The sequence below is a fragment of the Macrobrachium rosenbergii genome, chromosome 49, assembly GCF_040412425.1.
Source record: "Macrobrachium rosenbergii isolate ZJJX-2024 chromosome 49, ASM4041242v1, whole genome shotgun sequence".
Classification (NCBI taxonomy): Eukaryota; Metazoa; Arthropoda; class Malacostraca; order Decapoda; family Palaemonidae; genus Macrobrachium; species Macrobrachium rosenbergii.
The window spans coordinates 14,479,115-14,499,114 of record NC_089789.1 but is presented as its reverse complement, the minus strand read 5'-3'; the positions used below and the strand labels follow the sequence as shown (position 1 = coordinate 14,499,114).

General features: G+C 37.1%; 1 long non-coding RNA gene across 1 annotated transcript in view; it reads left to right on the top strand.

Moving 5' to 3' along the window:
* LOC136832115 (uncharacterized) overlaps positions 1 to 20,000 on the top strand; it is a 146,449-nt gene that overhangs the window by 90,486 nt on the left and 35,963 nt on the right. The window lies entirely within an intron of this gene.

Genomic DNA, 20,000 nt, shown 5'->3' with positions numbered 1-20,000 from the left:
AGAGAGAGAAAGCTTATGCCATTTCTTTTGTAAATTTGATGATGTGTTTATGCGCTTTTTGGGATAGGGTGCAACCATCTTTTGTGAGAGAGAAGCTTATGCCATTTCTTTTGTAAATTTGATGATGTGTTTATGCGCTTTTGTGAGGGTGATAGCAGTGCCTTCATCTGAGAGAGAGAGAGAGAGATTTGAGAGTTTAGAGAGAGAGAGAGAGAGAGAGAGAGAGAGAGAGAGAGAGAGAGAGATAGAGAAAGCTTATGACATTTCTTTTGTAAATTTGATGATGTGTTTATGCGCTTTTGTGAGGTTAGCAGTGCCTTCATCTGAGAGAGAGAGAGAGAGAGAGAGAGAGAAAGCTTATACCATTTCTTTTGATTTGATGATGTGTTTAGCTTTTGTGAGGGTGATAGCAGTGCCTTCATCTGAGAGAGAGAGAGAGAGAGAGAAAGCTTATGCCATTTATTTTGTAAATTTGATGTTGTTTATGCGCTTTTGTGCGGGTGATAGCAGTGCCTTCATCTGAGAGAGAGAGAGAGAGAGAGAGAGAGAGAGAGAGAGAGAGAGAGAGAGAGAGAGAGCCATTTCTTTTGTAAATTTGATGTGTTTAGCTGAGAGATGAAATTATGACATTTCTTTTTGTAAATTTGATGATGTGTTTATGCGCTTTTGTGAGGGTGATAGCAGTGCCTTCATCTGAGAGAGAGAGAGAGAGAGAGAGAGAGAGAGAGAATACCATTTTTTGTAAATTTGATGTGTGTTTAGAGATTTGATGTTGTGATGCGCTTTTGTGAGAGTGAGAGAGAGAGAGAAGAGAGAGAGAGAGATTTCTTTGAGAGATTTGATGTTGATTTATTTTCTTTGTGATGGTTAGAGAGAGAGAGAGAGAGAGAGAGAGAGAGAAAGCATGCCATTTCTTTTGTAAATTTGTTGTTGTTTTTGTGAGGGTGATAGCAGTGAGGGTCATCTGAGAGAGTGAGAGAGAGAGAGAGAGAGAGAGAGAGAGAGATTTCTTTTGAGAATTTGATGTTGTGAACGCTTTGTGAGGATGATATTCATCTGAGAGAGATCTGAGAGAGAGAGAGAGAGAGAGAGATGCCATTTCTTTTGTAAATTTGATGATGTGTTTATGCGCTTTTGTGAGGGTGATAGCAGTGCCTTCATCTGAGAGAGAGAGAGAGAGAGAGAGAGAGAAAGCTTATGCCATTTCTTTTGTAAATTTGATGATGTGTTTATGCGCTTTTGTGAGGGTGATAGCAGTGCCTTCATCTGAGAGAGAGAGAGAGAGAGAGAGAGAGAGAGAAAGCTTAGCCATTTCTTTTGTAAATTTGATATTGTGTTTTATGCGCTTTTGTGAGGGTGATAGCAGTGCCTTCATCTGAGAGAGAGAGAGAGAGAGAGAAGCTATGCCATTTCTTTTTATTTTAAATTTGATGTTGTGTTTATGCGCCTTTTGACTCTTTTGAGATTGGTGATAGCAGTGCCTTCATCTGAGAGAGAGAGAGAGAGAGAGAGAGAGAGAGAGAGAGAAGAGAGATAAGTGTTATGACATTTCTTTTGTAAATTTGATGATGTGTTTATGCGCTTTTTGTGATTTTGATAGCAGTGCCTTCATCTGTTTCCATGAGAAGAGAGAGAGAGAGAGAGAGAGAGAGAGATTGAGAGAGAGAGAGAGAGATTCTAGCTTATGCCATTTATTTTGTAAATTTGATGTTGTTTACCGTGCGAACTTTTTTGGTGCATTTTTGTGCGGGTGATAGCAGTGCCTTCATCTGAGAGAGAGAGAGAGAGAGATCATAATCACAAACAGAGACCCTGTGGAGAGAGAGAGAGAGATCGTTTGCAATCAATCTGTTTTCTATTTTATGCCATTTCTTTTGTCAAATTTGATGTTGTGTTTATCGCTTTTGAGGGTGATCTACCTTGTCAAAAGCTTTTGCAAAGTCTAGGTAAACCACATCCTATCTTTTTCATTTATCAGATTTTTAGAGAGAGCTTTCAGAGAGAGAGACTAAGAGTTGAGAGAGTAGCTATATGCCATTTATTTTTCATTAAATTTGATTATGTGTTTATGCGCTTTTGTGAGGATGATAGCCTATAAGTGCCTTCATCTTGAACCACTTTTGAAAGTAGAGTAATATAGCTAATTTATGCTCATCATAAATCTTGCCTGTATCTATACTTTGTCTTAATAAGAGAGAGAGAGAAGAACCAGAGTACTCCATCTGGTCCTGCTGCTGATCCAATTTAATTTCATTAATAGCCTGCACAATATCGGCTTCTGTAATATCTATATCTGATAAGTATTCAGTATTTTCATCTCTTATTTCTGTATCATTATCTTTTGTCAATTCTAGTAAATTCACTCTTATAGCTAATAGAAAGCCCTTCAATTCCTAGAGGCCTTATTTTATTCATCTTTTGTGAATAAAAAAAAGGGTTTTTGATATTTTGTAGTGTTTCATGTTCCATTTTTTTTCATTTTCTTGTGATTGTATAATCTTTTTGTTCTGCATTTTCTATCTTACTTTTTAGTTCCATCACTTTCCATGCATTCTTTTCTTTTTGCAAGAGGGTAATTTTTCTAGCAGTGCCTTCTGTCTCTTGAGAGACTGAGAGATAAAGCTTATGACATTTCTTTTGTCAATTTGATGATTGTGTTTATGCGCGTTTGTGAGGGTGATAGCAGTGCCTTCATCTGAGAGAGAGAGAGAGAGAGAGAAAGCTTATGACATTTCTTTTGTAAATTTGATATTGTGTTTTTGTGAGGTGATAGCAGTACCTTCATCTGAGAGAGAGAGAGAGAGAGAGAGAGAAAGATGACATTTCTTTTGTAAATTTGATGTTGTGTTTATGCCTTTTGTGAGGATTTCATTTCATTTGAGAGAGAGAGAGAGAAAGCTTTGACATTTCTTTTGTAAATTTGATGTTGTGTTTATGCGTTTTTGTGAGGATCTGAGAGAGAGTGCATTTCTTTTGTAAGTTTGATATTGTATCTGATAGAGAGAGAGAGAGAGAGAGAGAGAGAGAGAGAGAGAGACCTTACCTTACAGACCTTACAATTCGTTCGGGTTGCCCCAGGTCCCTCAGTGTGAGGCACATTTGATGTCTACCAGAGAGTTGCTAACGCATCTTCCGGTATATTTTGCATCTTCCAGTCTTGGATGGTCTGGGATGCATCTTAGATATTTGTCGAGCTTATTCTTAAACACATCTACGCTCACTCCTGTTATGTTCCTCAGATGAGCTGGTAGCGCATTGAATAGACGCTGCATTATCGATGCTGGTGCGTGGTGGATTAATGTCCTGTGTGCTTTCCTTAATTTTCCTGGTAGTTTTTTGGCACTATTAATCTACCTCTGCTTGCTCTTTTTGATAATTTTAGTTCCATGATGTTTTCGGTAATTCCTTCTATCTGTTTCCATGCTTGAATTACCATGTAGCGTTCTCTTCTCCTTTCAAGACTATATAAATTTAAGAATTGTAGTCTTTCCCAGTAGTCAAGGTCCTTAACTTCTTCTATTCTAGCTGTAAATGACCTTTGTACACTCTCTCTATTTGTGCAATATCCTTTTGGTAGTGTGGGTACCATATTATATTGCAATATTCAAGTGGACTTCGTACGTACGTTTTATAAAGCATAATCATGTGTTAAGCTTTTCTTGTTTTGAAGTGCCGGAACAACATTCCCATTTTTGCTTTTGCATTTTGCCAATAGAATTGCTATTTGATCATTGCATAACATATTCCTATTCAACATCACACCAAGGTCTTTAACTGCTTCCTTGTTTGTGATTGTCTCATTATTAGGTCCTTTATAAGCATATAGCATTCCTACTTTATGACCATAGTTCATTGATTCAAATTTATCAGAGTTAAATACCATCCTATTTATCTCTGCCCATTTATATATTTTGTTTAGGTCTCTTTGTAGTGAGTTCTATCTTCATCACAAGCAATTTCTCTACTTATTCTTGTGTCATCTGCATGAAACTTCTTACTACTGAGTCCTTAACATTACTGTCTATGTCTGCAATCATAATCACAAACAGCAATGCAGCTAACACCGTACCCTGTGGTACACCGGATATTACCGTAGCTTCATCCGATTTCTCATCGTTTGCAATCACTATCTGTTTTCTATTTTGCAAAAATTCTTTTATCCATCTTCCTACTTTGTCAACAATGTTATGTTTTCTAATTTTTTTCGCTAATATATTATGATCTACCTTGTCAAAAGCTTTTGCAAAGTTTAGGTAAACCACATCTGTATCTTTTCATTTATCATATTTTTATATATGCTTTCATGGTGGACTAACAGTTGGGTTTGTGTACTTTTTCCGGGTACAAAACCATGTTGTCCTATATTGAACCATCTATTTTTCATTAAATGTTTCATTATATTTTTTCATTACCCTTTCATATACTTTCATAATATGAGATGTCAGACTCACAGGCCTATAATTACTTGCCTCTAGTCTTGAACCACTTTTGAAAGTAGGAGTAATATATGCTAATTTATGCTCATCATAAATCTTGCCTGTATCTATACTTTGTCTTAATAATATTGCTAGCGGCTTTGCGATTGAATGAACCACTTTCTTTAACAATATGGCAGGTACTCCATCTGGTCCTGCTGCTGATCCAATTTTAATTTCATTAATAGCCTGCACAATATCGGCTTCTGTAATATCTATATCTGATAAGTATTCAGTATTTTCATCTCTTATTTCTGTATCATTATCTTCATTGTCAATTCTAGTGTAAATTCACTCTTATATCTTTCTGCTAATATGTTACATATTTCCTTTTTCATTCGTTAATCGCCCTTCAATTCCTAGAGGGCCTATTTCTACTCTTATTTTATTCATCTTTTTTGCATATGAATAAAAAATTTTAGGGTTTTGCTTGATATTTTGTAGCGTCATTTCATCTAGGTTCCATTTTTCATTTTCTTTTGATTGTATAATCTTTTGTTCTGCATTTTCTATCTTACTTTTTAGTTCCATCACTTTCCATGCATTCTTTTCTTTTGCAAGAGCTTTTTTCCACTTTCTAATTTTCTGGAACAAGATCCTTCTGTCTCTTGGAATTCGTGACTGAGAGATAAAGCTTATGACATTTCTTTTGTCAATTTGATATTGTGTTTATGCGCGTTTGTGAGGGTGATAGCAGTGCCTTCATCTGAGAGAGAGAGAGAGAGAAAGCTTATGACATTTCTTTTGTAAGTTTGATATTGTGTTTATGCGCTTTTGTGAGGATGATAGCAGTGCCTTCATCTGAGAGAGAGAGAGAGAGAGAGAGAGAGAGAGAGAGAGAGAAAGCTGATGACATTTCTTTTGTAAATTTGATGTTGTGTTTATGCGCTTTTGTGAGGATGATAGCAGTGCCTTCATCTGGGAGGGAGAGAGAGAGAGAGAGAGAGAGAGAGAGAGAAAGCTTATGACATTTCTTTTGTAAATTTGATGTTGTGTTTATGCGCTTTTGTGAGGATGATAGCAGTGCCTTCATCTGAGAGAGAGAGAGAGAGAGAGAGAGAGAGAGAGAGAGAGAGAGAGAGAGAGAGAGAGAGAGAAAGCTTATGACATTTCTTTTGTAAATTTGATATTGTGTTTATGCGCTTTTGTGAGGGTGATAGCAGTACCTTCATCTGAGAGAGAGAGAGCTTATGCCATTTCTTTCGTAAATTTGATATTGTGTTTATGCGCTTTTGTGAGGGTGATAGCAGTGCCTTCATCTGAGAGAAAGAGAGAGAGAGAGAGAGAGAGAGAGAGAGAGAGAGAGAGAGAGAGAGAGAGAGAAAGTTTATTCCATTTCTTTGATAAATTTGATATTGTGTTTATGCGCTTTTGTGGGGGTGATAGCAGTGCCATCATCTGAGAGAGAGAGAGAGAGAGAGAGAGAGAGAGAGAGAGAGAGAGAGAGAGAGAGAGAGAGTTTATGCCATTTCTTTGGTAAATTTGATATTGTGTTTATAGATTATCATCACTCTGCCTAGTTTTATTTAGGTATATAAAAGATATTATTGTTTGTTCTCATTGTATAGCAATATATTATTATTATTCTCATTATCATTTCCATTTCTACGCAATATTGCAGAAGAAATGTAGAATCAAATGTTCATCAGTTTTTTGGAAATAGCATCAAACATAAAAAAAAATAAAAGCTGGATGACAAGTGATGAATAATAATTGAAACTTCAACGGAATTAAAAGAGAAAACAGTAAAATTTATTATATATTTCTTTCGTGCCATCTATTTTGTCTGTTATTATATATATATATATATATATATATATATATATATATATATATATATATATATATATATATATATATATATTCTTCCGTATTTTCAAAAATTCGTCTCTCAGGCATCAGCTTGAGTGGGAAATTAGCGGCGGGAAGGAGACGCCATGACACATTTGAACAGAGGTAGGCCTATACACCCCCCAAATTGCCTGATTTTGGTGTGAACAATGCCGCTCCTTAGTCCCCCCGCCCATCACGTGATTTGGGGTTAGGGAAATCATTAAATTCACAAGGGCAAATGTGCTATTAAAGGAGGCTACTATCTTGAACTTAGCTATAAGGCTTCTTACTGTATGAACCTATTACTGGCTTCAGGAATTGCTTTCAGATTCGACCTATGCCTTTGTGTTCAACTCAAAATACCCTAAGACTGCTGAGGAGATGGGCAAACCAACAAGCGAGACGCTCCGCGACCACCTGAGAGAGCACACTCAAAATGTACCTCATCTTTCTCCCTTCATCCTGGCACGGGTTTAATTGTCAGAGTATCCAGATCATCTTGCAAGAGCTCTGCATAGAACAGGTTAAGAAATCCTGCTACTCTGCTCCCAAGCGGCTGGACCCACTTAGAAGTACTGCCATTTCTGATATAAGCAAGAATTACCTGCATCGCAGTTGCGGGGCACCAATCCGTCCCCTTCATACCATTGTGCACAAGACAGCCTGAGCTTCCTTCCAGCCATAGTCACCCTTTTCATAATAAGAAATTTGCTACGCATGGCCTAATTTTATTTCACATTATATGTGCTTGCTGTATTATTAGCCATTTCAGATTAATTGCTTGATTGCTTCATCTGTAAATAAATTCAGTTTAACGTAACTTGATTCTCATTTCCCATGGCGACCTTCCACTCCCTGATTAATTACTGATGATTAAGGTAAGTCATCCCTCTTTCCCATCCATTTATTACATTCTGGGTACTATCTGTTGGCCCCATAAGGCAGTTCTTGATAAAAAAAATCCCTGTACATTCATCCAACAGACCCCAGAACGTAAGAGTGGTGATCTTGCCAGGATTCCTAGAGAACTAGCCATGATAATTAGCCTTGCTGTTTGCTAAGACTAGGAATGAAAAGAACCGAGGACTGATATATCATTTAATTTAATTCCATTGTTTCACAAAGGCAATAAGGGCGACCGAATCGAAGCAAGAGTAAACTGGTAAGGGTATTATCACAAGTCTTGTAAAATTAAGGACAAGTTAGGAACAAGATAGGGAAAAGTGTTAATAATAAAAATAAAAGGGAAAACGCAACAAATCTCGTAGTTAGAATTTCATAAGAGAGGCAAAGGCGCCAAAAGGGGTTCTTAAGTCAGCGAGGGAGAGTAGCTTCCCGCGAAAGTTTGTGTCTCCAGAATAGCAGCTATGCTGGGCTGCCAGATAACTGATCATTAGGAATTAGGAAGTGCTTTGCCAGGGATTTATTGCATATGTCAGCCGGGAACAGTTAGCTAAGAGTGTTGTTCAGAAAAAAGTTACGGCAGAGAAAGTGTACAATGTCTGTGGTTAAAAGTGTAGGCCGAGAAATCACGGTGTTAAAACACGCGTAGCGACCTCTGGCAGTTAGATGCTGGACCAGTGGCTTCTCCCAGCTTGGCGCATGTGCATACCAGAGTCCCCCCCACTACACTCCAACCATTCAAGGAGCGTCATTCAGTTCAAACTTGCGTTCAATGTTAAGTAGAGCAAAGGTATTACTGATGTTTTAAGTTAAATAATTCGATTTTGCATTCAACAACCCCCCTTCAGTCAAGAAAGTCGAGTGTTCCTTTTTCTTAAATTCTAAACCCTCATTCTTATCACTCAACCAAGACAACGAGTTAGCCATCAGCTGTTTCCTGCGTGCCTCAGTTCCACATCTCGTTCACGCCGAACGAATTCCATTGCTTTTCGCCCTAACGTCAACCTAACGGAATACCTTGGTGCTTTTGAGAATAATTTGAAAACCCTTTTTCCACCATATCACTTGTCATGATAGGAGCTAGCCAGTAAAATTACATAAATATCAAAAGCTCATTTTTGAAAAAATAGTATCTTAGCGTAATTTTGCACAACGTAATTTATCATGAGAAAAGGTAGAGTAACTTAAATCACCCAACAAATACATCCCATTACAAATACGCTCTCAGAGAGAGAGAGAGAGATTATTTCTTTCATCATAACAAGGGGAATATTAAAATTAATAAATGAGTATTGGAAAATAAACCCACTAATTCATAAAGCTAAGTACAAAAAGAAATCTTTCCTTTTCATTTTCACCCAAAACTTTGATCTTTTAAGACCCCATTCAATTATTCCTTTTACCCATTCAAACATAATGCACAAATTTATATGCGCGCCCGTGTCCATTGAATTGTCTCCCATCTCTATTTTCTATAAAGTGCCTCAGCCCTCGGAGTGTGAATTCTCGTACCTTTCACAGAGCAAATGTACCACCATTTAATAATAGTTATCATGATTGGGTACCCATCATTCGAGACTTGCATATGCTGCAAGCACCAAATCGTATATTGCGTGCAAACCCCATAACCTTCCTTTCCTCATGTCAGGAAGCAACCACTAGTTCTTGGGACTAGCCACCCACGAGTGCAAGCCCAAGGGTTTCCCCCTCCACAGTGCCACTAATCTGAGGCACTGCCAACCAGTTAAGTTACTGAAGCACTTACCTTTCCACTTTCCCTCTTACTCCTTACTTACATTCTGCCAAGGCAGGGTGCCATTTCTTTCAGTGCAGTTTGGTTGCACTGCCTTTTAGTGTTATTCCCCGGAGCCCACCAGCACCCCAGTGCCACCAAACCAAAGTACTCAACCATAAGCCACTACACCTGTACCTGAGATACAGAGAGCCAACAACAGTGTATCTGCCCATAAGGACCTTAGCTCCTTCAGGATCACTACCATTTTCCAAGTGTTTCCACCCATAAGGAACATTATACCTTCAGGATCACTTCCACATCTACAGTACAGCCTGCCTAGCAAGCCTACTTGCACAAACTGTAAAAGGTTCGGCCACACTGAAGCTGATTGCTGCTACACATTGGGCAACAATAGGCAGCCTACTACCAACCACCAAAACTCCTCTCCCTCTACGCCCGCTGAACCTTCTCCACCAACCATCACTGTCCTTCTCCACCAACCATCACTGTAGGAAGATCAGCCCATCCCAAGGAACCCTCCCGAGACTGTGGAACCCCAGGGCACTATACTGCCGGATATCCTGGCTGCCCGAAACATATGCCCTCTACTAAGCACGTCAACTTGATTAGTGCCACATCCTCCGTGGCTGTGCCACCAGAGATGTCTCGCCCTGAGAGGGTCTGGACTCAGTCCGTCTCAGTGGCACCCCTGGATGGCTTTAGTTTACCAGTGGACCTGCCAGCTACGGTAGACACTGGAGCTTCCTTCCAGCCATAGTCACCCTTTTCATAATGAGAAATTGCATGGCCTAATTTTATTTCACATTATATGCGCTTACTTGCTGTGGCATCAGCCTTTTCAGATTAATTGCTTGATTGCTTCATCTGTAAATAAATTCAGTTTAACGTACCTTGATACTCATTTCCCATTGCGATCTTCCACGCCCTGATTAATCACTGATGATTAAGGTAGGTCATCCCTCTTTCCCATCCATTTATTACATTCTGGGTACTATTTGTTGGCCCCGTAAGGCAGTTCATGATAAAAAAATCCCTGTACATTCCTCCAACAGGCCCCAGAACGTAAGAATATATACATATATATATATATATATATATATATATATATATATATATATATATATATATATATATATATGTGTATATGTGTGTGTGTGTGTGTGTGTGTGTGTGTGTGTGTGTGTGTGTGTGTGTGTGTGTGTATGTATGTACGTATACAAAGAGAGAGAGAGAGCCAGTTCATGTATCCGTAAAATGGTTAAGTCTAAACCGTCGCTAAGATCAACCTGCTTCCAGCTACTCTCTAAGATGTCTGATCCCTTCAAACAAGTACGTCCTTGGCCCGGCTAAGAAATTCTAAGTTGCGTGAACCACAGCATTAAAAATTTATCAATAAGTAGAAGCCAGTTTTCCTCATACTTTCCTTTGCCCCCTCAGGGAAATTCCAAAGTTCTTCCATAAGGTTTACTTTCCCCTGTCTTGATTAAATAGTAAATAAATGATTTCCAGAATGTTTGAACACAAGTACAATGTTCACTGCACGCTGTTCTCGAGCAAATAATCCGGAGAGAAGTAATGATGTTTCTGTTTGCACATTAAGTCAAGAGACTTTCTTGACCTTGTTATGGAGGATGATACTATGGACCATTTTGAAAGAAGTTACGAAGGTATTTTAAAGAGGTTTTTCTCACAGACTTATTTTTCCTCAGGTGCTGTATGTTTATGATCGAAATGTTTTGTTTCTGAATCTGTTTTTCTTGTTATTTAGAATATTATTATTTAAAAAGTTATAATTGCAATTTCGTTATTTTCTTTTGATTTTTTTTTTACTTTTATTAGGTTAGTTATTTACATTCATTTTTAAATACTCCCTTTCTTTGATCCGCCTTTTTCTTTTTTTCCGTATTCATTGTACATCTCATCACATTTTCTTAAAATATTTCATAAGCTAATATAGCTTGTTACTTCAGCCAAAATTATTGCAGGATCGTACAGGTAACTATCAAGGATTTACGCATCAGTTGTTCCTTATATTAGTAGAGTAAAATAGAGAGAGAGAGAGAGAGAGAGAGAGAGAGAGAGAGAGAGAGAGAGAGAGAGAGAGAGAGACAGAGAATGTGTATGTGTGCGTGTGGGGGTGTGTTTATGTCAGAGAGAGAGAGAGAGAGAGATCTGGTGAATTCAATGTTTAAACTTATTTAATTTCCAACACATAATAAATCAGTTCAGTGAATTATCTGTCAAGATATTTTTTTCTCCATTACCAAAACACTAAGAGTCAGAACGGGAATTCAAACATTTGAGAATAATTTTTCTTATGTTAATATTATCAACATTTGCAACGACAGCTAGTTTGAATATTATTTTGTAATAATAATAATAATAATAATAATAATAATAATAATAATAATAATAATAATAATAATAATAATAATAATAAATTTGATAACCAAAATGACCTTGTGTATATCTTATATATTGAGATGATACTACCAAAAGAGGATTCGAAACGGCCACAAAAAGTAACGAAAATGTTCCTGTTAGTTACTCTCTTTAGTTATTCTGCAGCATCCCCTCAGGCTCCATTAACATTTATTGTGATTGTAGTTCTTCACGAAGGCACTCTAAGCTCAAGACGTAATGCGGAGTCATTCATTCAAACCGAATGAAATGAGCGTTTTTTAGGGTCGGTTTGATCCAGCAGAGAACATAGAGAACTTAGATTTTAATAGGGAAAAGAAAAAGGTGTATAGTCCTGAGTCAAAAATGAAAAAGGACGAGAGGTAAGCCTAAGGAATAAGGGCGTGGTTTTGGCAGAAGTATTCGAAATAAGTGGCTCAGTATTCAGAATATGAATTACCTGCAAAGTGGAAATAAATGACACGCCATTTGTAATAAGAGAGGCTTTATTTTTACAAATGGAACTCCTCCGTAAGGCTGTGGAAGTTTGCTGCAAATGGGATTCACGCCTGTTAGACCACACCGAAGTTTGCTGCAGAATTTTGATTTATATTGAAAATATAAGAAAATAAATGAATGAAATGAAAAAGAAATATTTACGGTTAGAAGCATGTTACCATGACACTTGAAGTACGAAAAAGAACGGTTCAGAGACTTCCCTCTAAAATTAAAATACCAAGCAGTAAAGTAAAAAAGACTCCCAAAAACATCCTAAAAGAGATGATAAGAAAAAAGTAAATCAAATTGAGGCCACGATTACATCAGGTGACGAAAACAAGAACCTGGGGTCACTGGAATGTCAGCGGAATCTGTGCAGTGACCTGAATGGTCGTACTGCAGTCATAAAAGCTTCTTTCTAAATCGATCGTATGTCTCCCGAGGCCGGGGCGGGAGAAGGAAGTCATTGGTGAGGAACTGATCATTTTAGTTTTCTGAAAAGAAAGCTATTGTGCCGGCTTTGACTGTCCGTCCGCACTATTTTTTGTCCGCCCTCAAATCAAAAACTACTGAGGCTAGAGGGCCGCAAATTGGTATGTTGATCATCCACCCTCCAAGCACCAAATTGCACCCCTCTAGCCTCAGTAGTTTTTATTTTATATAAGGTTAAAGCTAGCCGGAGCCGTGCGTCTGGCAACGATATAGGCCAGGCCACCACCGGGCTGTGGTTAAAGTTTCATGGGCCGCAGCTCATACAGCATTATACCGAGACCACCGAAAGATAGGTCTATTTTCGGTGGCTTTGATTATACGATGTACAGAAAACTCGATTGCGCCGAAGAAACTTCGTAGCATTTTTACTTGTTTTATTGGATTACGAATATATCCATGCCGTCAAAATTGACTACATATAAGAGAGACTCAAGTTACAATTCTGGGACCTTAGGTACTACCAAGCCGAGGCTCGTACCAAGGGTATGAATTTACATGACGTTTCATCGTACTCTCTTCACAAGTGAGGGACCTGGGTTCGATCCCTGGGCGAGGCGGCTCAATTTACTCACGTTAAGATGACCAGTGTGGTGAATTACGTGCTTAGTGGTTAGTCAACGGTGGTGGGTTGCACCGTGTGTGGGGTAATGTAAATGTATTCTTCCTCCTTGATACCTGTTCTTTTCTGCTTTTACTTACGGGTATTTTCCTCCGTGGAAACTCCCTTAGCAAGTTAAAGGTCTTATTGGCTTACTTCCTATTGCTACCAGTATATTATTAATAGAAAAAAAGAACGATAATATTACTTTCGTACATGTAGCATTTTTAAAATTTTCATTGGAATATGGCATGAAGTGTGTATATGTTAAAATTGTTATGCACTAGATTTAGGCCTTTAAGATCAATTTAAGATCAATTTAACATAGTGGTATAAGCGAAAGACGAATGAAGGATTTGAAGACCAGTCTCTTATTCTCTGAGAAAAAAGAATTCGTCGGCCTTCAGATTCGGCAAACTTTGGAGAAAGTTTCTTCATTTGCACAGTATTAAGGCAGATATCTCAGGCTGTTGAAGGGAATTCGAGAAGAGATCAAAAGAGATCAAGAATAATTCTCAAGGCTCCATAATTTTTTTTCGCGCTCATAAGAATTAATTTTGTTTTCACTGTGAAGAGACAAAGTCAGGCATGTCTCTTCAAATCGAGCTCGGTCACTGCTAGGAAAATGTTAGTTAATTGCATAATGACATACAACTTGGGCGGGCCATAAAGTTTAGGAAACAGAGAGGAGGTAGACAATGACCATTTGGGAAGTGAAGGCTGTGAAGGAGCGATTTATGTGCTCGTACAGACGTCTTTGACCCAACAGCCCTCATATGTGTATTAACAATGCCAGCAAAACATGACGATGTAAATAGCTAGTTAACTTTCTATCATTCCTGTTTGACATTATGAAGAAATTTATCTAGTTCTTATGATAACAGTCATCACCATGAGAGTTATACAGCTATAAGTATAATCTATACCTGATTTTACCTGTAGAGTGTTGGTTTATTTAATAGCAAAAATGTACTGCGAATCAGTGCCTTGTTCATGATGTAAATATTTTATCACTTGGTCAATAAAATAATACAATACAAAATCTTTCGCTTGCATATTTCTGTGATTACTGGCTACATGCATGATCACAATTGTGCCTCAAACACCAAGAGACAGTAGATGCCAATGTTTCTTTTTTGTCCAAATGAAACAAAATCATTTGTCTTGAAGAACCCTGCCTTTTAAATGGTCACTTCTACCGCTTTGTTTTCCGTTGTTTATTCTCATCTGAGTATTCACTGATTGTATGCTTGTTTCAGAATCGTTCGTAACAGATATGGCAGTTTTAACCCAGCAAAGAAAACGAGTTGAAATATATTCGAGGCAGAAAAGGAACTTAACTCTATCTTTTCATCACTTAGGCAATGCTTACCACATAAGGGCAAAAAATATTGATATGCACATGTTCTTTAACAAGTGTATAGGAAAGGTAATAAGACTAATAACTCTCTCTCTCTCTCTCTCTCTCTCTCTCTCTCTCTCTCTCTCTCTCTCTCTCTCTCTCTCTCTCTCCTATTAGTGGAAGAATTATGACACCACCGTGATATTTCGTGTATTACATGCTCTAAAAACGCCTTTAAGATTTATATAAGGGAAAAGGGATTCAATATTTCACCTTATTAGCCATTCCATTACTCGTGCCTAAGGGGGGCTCAGGAAGCGAGGCCTAGAGACACATTTTCCGATTTACGGGAAGCAGAGGAGATAAATCGCGGGACAAGAGATCTGCGGACTTGAAATCAACTTGTTCTGAGAGTAAAGGAAGATGGGACGGACAACCCAGTGTCCTTTTCCAGGCCAGGCTCGAAAAGAAAATGGAAGAGGGAAGAAATGTTGTCGAGCTCAAACGTGGATGAGGCATCAGGCCTGACCTTTGGAGGGAGGAAGCTTTTAAGATTCAGGAAACAGAAGCAGGATGAGATTTCCAAAGTAACCCGAAAGAAGCAGTCGCTACTTTACGAAATCAAAACCTCAAAGTTTTAAGGAGTAGAGTCGTGAGGGGCGGGGGGAGTTATACTGATGGTTTTTGTAGCTTTTCGCATCTTGGCGAGCCTTGCGGAGTCCGATGGGACTGGCAGCCTAAAGAACTTATCTATTTAACTCAAATGCTCAAAATTCGGAAATTAGGAAGGGGAGGGATATTTCAAAGCTCAGTGGGGCCCGAGTTAAAAAAAAAAAGCTTCTTTTCATTTCCACAAAGCGAATGTGTGATATGGTGGCTTCGTGGGCATATCGGTGCCTTTTGATAGGGGGAGGAACTTTTCTTAGATTCATAAAGTTCAGTGTCTTCTACTGAAAATCAGACAGAAAAAAAAAACTTTTGCGAGAGAGAGAGAGAGAGAGAGAGAGAGAGAGAGAGAGAGTTAAGAAAAAATTAAATTGTAGATCTTCGTCCATTACTAAGACTACGTCAACTTGATAACATTGCACTGAAAACAATGAACATGTACAAAACTTGTTTAGGATGAAGCCTCTGTAGTTTAGGATCAGATTTATTAAAGGACACAAACAACGTTGAAATAAAAGGCTAAATATAAAATAATGTGAATAAAAAATTCTCTTACCCATTATATACAGACATCACCACTTTTCACAGTTCAAATGAAAACTCTCTCTCTCTCTCACTCTCCCTCTCTCTCTCTCTTTTCTTCTTCTTCTTCTTCTTCTTCTTCTTCTTCTTCTTCTTCTTCTTCTTCTTCTCTAAGTGTAAGCGTTCTTTGTCTCACTGTAATACTTGTATTTCGCAATGTCTATCTCTCACACATGTAGAGTGTAGGTACTCTCTCTCTCTCTCTCTCTCTCTCTCTCTCTCTCTCTCTTCTCTCTCCTTCTTCTTCTTCTCTAAGTGAGCGTTTTTTGAAAGCGTTCTTTGTCTCAATGTAACACTTGTATTTCGCAATGTACTGTTTATCTCTCACATATGTAGAGTGTAGGTCTCTCTCTCTCTCTCTCTCTCTCTCTCTCTCTCTCTCTCTCTCTCTCTCTGTGTAAAACAAGTCTAATCCTTCGGGCCAGCCCTAGGAGAGCTGTTAATCAGCTCAGTGGTCTGGTTAAACTAAGCTATACTTAACTTTAACTCTCTGTTTCAAGGCAGTACAGATCAAACAGTTCTTCGTAGTATATACAAAAACACTGTGAAGAAACTTTGAAAAGTTAAAGAAAAAGAAATCGAAGACAAACCGTTAAGGAAACGGAAGTTTATTGTGAGGTACAGAACCATCCTCTTTGTAGGTAGTACAAAGCTCCACAGAAACCGAAAAGGAAGTATAATTATGATAATATCTAAAGCGAGAACAGACCAAAAGGGAAACGACTGTAAGGCTTTTGTTTGGAGAAAAACAGGTTGTATGGAGGCGGTCTTTTCACTACTACAGTATTTACCAACCGTCTTAGTCTTCATTTGCTCATTATGGAAGTTTATTCTTTTCATCTTGTTTCTTAAGGAGGATTTTTCAAATGTAGCTGAGCAATAATGATATCCGAATTCAAAAATGAGGTTTTTATAACTTAGCCAGAGTCTGTTTCACCAATTTTGTCCAATTAGACATTAAACCTCATGATGTAAAAAAGATTTTTAAAAATCTCTCTCTCTCTCTCTCTCTCTCTCTCTCTCTCTCTCTCACTGTTAGGGACTGAGTTCCTTTGCCTAGGTGAGCACTCACGTGCGTTTTACTTTTTTGTTTTCCACTATTGATGCAAAATATACATTAATTTAATAAATATAGACACACACACACACACACACACACACACACATATATATATATATATATATATATATATATATATATATATATATATATATATATATATATATATATATATATATATGAAGTAAGCAGCAGCAGTGTATGAGTAGCAATGGGCGCCTGTTTTCTGTGTAAATTGCATGTCGTTTTATCTCCTTTCCTGTCATCTGTTTAAAGGTGTTATTTTCCATTTTTGGGGAACCTTTTCTCCTAAAAGCCTCCCAGTTTCCTTTGACTCCCTCCACTTGGCACGTTGTTGATTTTGTCCCCTAATGGAGTTCCTAGTTGGTTTCGCTTCGAATTTATCTTCGTGACAGCTTTGTTACTTTTGAAATGGAGGACAATTTTCTTTTTATCGCAGTTTAACAATATTTATTTTACACGTCACTGGTGATGGCAGTGTATTTTTTTTCCTCAACAAGAAAGCATCTAACTGGGTCCTAAGTTGATGCACTAAACTTCCCGTATTATAAATTCTTAGATAAAGATTTTTTTTAACCCATCACATAATCGCAATCATTACATACTGCAGACAAATAATAACCCCCTCTCTGTGTAGAAAAGTGGATACGGGGTCCTTTGAAGAGCAGCCCTTTACTGGAGATCCAAGGCACACTATAGAATCCAAGAAAGGATTACCAGTAATATATAAATTTCAATCAATTTAGTATTAAAAAGCCTTAGAAACCAGTTTGTACTTTTAACTCCTGGCTGGAAACTCATATTAGATTTTATTTAGTCTGAAAATGAAAAAGACACAGAACCCAGTTTACAGTTTTAGTTCTCTGTAAAAGAAAACTATTGTGCCGGCTTTGTCTGTCCCTCCGTGCTTTTTCTATCCGCACCTTTTCTGTCCGCCCTTAGATCTTAAAAGCTACTGAGGCTAAAGGCTGCAAATCGGAATGTTGATCATCCACCCTCCAATTATCAAACATACCAAACTGCAGCCCTGTAGCCTCAGTAGTTTTTATTTGATTTAAGGTTAAAGTTAGCCATGATCGTGCGTCAGGCAACGCTATAGGACAGGCCACCACCGGGCTGTGGCAGATAGTTTCATGGGCCGCGGCTCATACGGTATTATACGCTGTTGCGCCGAAGAAACTTCGGCGCATTTTTCACTTCTTTACCTTTGGATTACAACTAATACTACGTCGTTTGAGTTAGCTTCATTTGCCTCATATTCTTCACGTGGGATACGGAGAACATTTAGAAAATACACCCAATAGCTGACAACAATGATTTACAACAAACCAAAAAAGATATTAATTAAAAGTATTCAAAGAAAGTGTACTACAGCAAAAGACTTATCTAACAACAAATAACGCAAGGTTAGTCAAACTACAAACAAATAATATAGGGAAATAAACAATAATTCAGAGACAGATCAGAATCACCAAGGCAGCGTGTCATTCAAGGGCATATTGCAACATAACATAATGGAAAAAACTTGGATGATAAAATTAATGTTTTCCAGAAGATAAAAGTTGATGTGTAACTCTGTTGGCGTGCCACGGATTATTTTCTCTTTTTTTGTACATTTTGCTTTTACCAGTAAACTATTTGAAATTAGTGGTAATTTTTTCAAATGTGGAAGTTGGAAGCCATAAATATGCATGTTGCCAAACATCGTCAAAACGACAAATTTATGACACAATGTAATATTTGTTTATTTTTCTCGATGATTTAAGTTCCGTGAACCCATGATATCAATCAAGAAATAAAAAGCATAAAGCAAAGACTGTTATGAGCTTGTCCTTTTTACCTACACCCAGCTGTATATTTGAGACATAAATCTTTCGCAATATGACTCGTGCGTTTATTTTCACACTGCCTTCATATATATATATATATATATATATATATATATATATATATATATATATATATATATATATATATATATATATATATATATATATATATATATATATATATATATATATATATATATATACATATATATATATATATATTATATATATATAAATATATATATATATATATATATATGTATATATATATATTACATATGTATTATATGTTACTTTTATATGTATACATAATTACATATATAGTGTATGTGATTATAATTACAACAGTATATGTGTATGTATGTACATATAATTTTAATTGGAAAATGAAAAGCGATATGACTGAATCATCGTCAATAAAGATTTTGGTGCGCGAAATACCAAAAGTATTGATGAACACGTATTTAAATTTTGCCAAAGCCAGCATAACCCAAAATTTAAATTACAGTGGGATTTCGGTAGACAAGTAGCGAAAACTGGTAATTTCGAGTATACGCTGATCTTTCCAAAAGAAAAACCCTGGCATTTTTTCTTTCATGCTTTTTCATAGTTTAATCAATGATGGCATTAATACTCAAATTCCATATTTGTTATAGTTTCTCCAGCTGGGCTTTTTCTAACCTGGATGATCGCCATTTGTAAGATTATACCCTGCTGAGGCCATCCGTTAACCTCTTCACCCACCAACTAGCACTAATAACTTTCAACCTTTATTTTTTCTTGAACTGTATAAATTACATTACAAGGTAATGTTATAGTTTTATAGTAACATTTTATGGTGTACATGGAGGTTGCATTGTCATACTGTATAGGAAAACTTAGATCAAGACTATAAATGTCTTTCGTCATTGTTAGTATAATGATGTTAATATACTGAGTATAAAAGCAATAAGTATTTTGATGCTTACATGGTTGTGGCCGACTCTTACACGCTACAAATCTTGCTAAATAAAAGGCAAGTTTACTCAGTGAATAACATAAACTCATTCTCCTTTCGAAAACAAACAGCAAACTCTATATTTCTCTGCTTAGTGTTGTTCTACAATCTCAGAGTAAACAACAATGTCCCTTTTATTAAAATAGCTTCGAAATCTATTGAGTTATCCAAAGACAAAGGAGGGGGCGATGGAGTATTTATAGCTTTATTATTATTATTATTATTATTATTATTATTATTATTATTATTATTATTATTATTATTCCATCCGTAATCCTGAAGTAAAAACATGATTTTGTGTAGGGAAAACAGTCAGATCATTTTTATACTATTTCGAAAACTATAATCATTCAATTTACGAACGAAGGCTGTGTCACCGAAGTGGGAGACAGAGAAGCATGACTAATTCTTGGGAAAGACAGAAATAAGAAAAATAATTGTGACATGAGCGGTGAATTGATAAATTGCTGAATTTTTATTGCTCCCCCCCAAAAAAAAAACCAAGACCGGATGGGTGTCCAAACAAATCTTGGTCACTACCGAAAGTG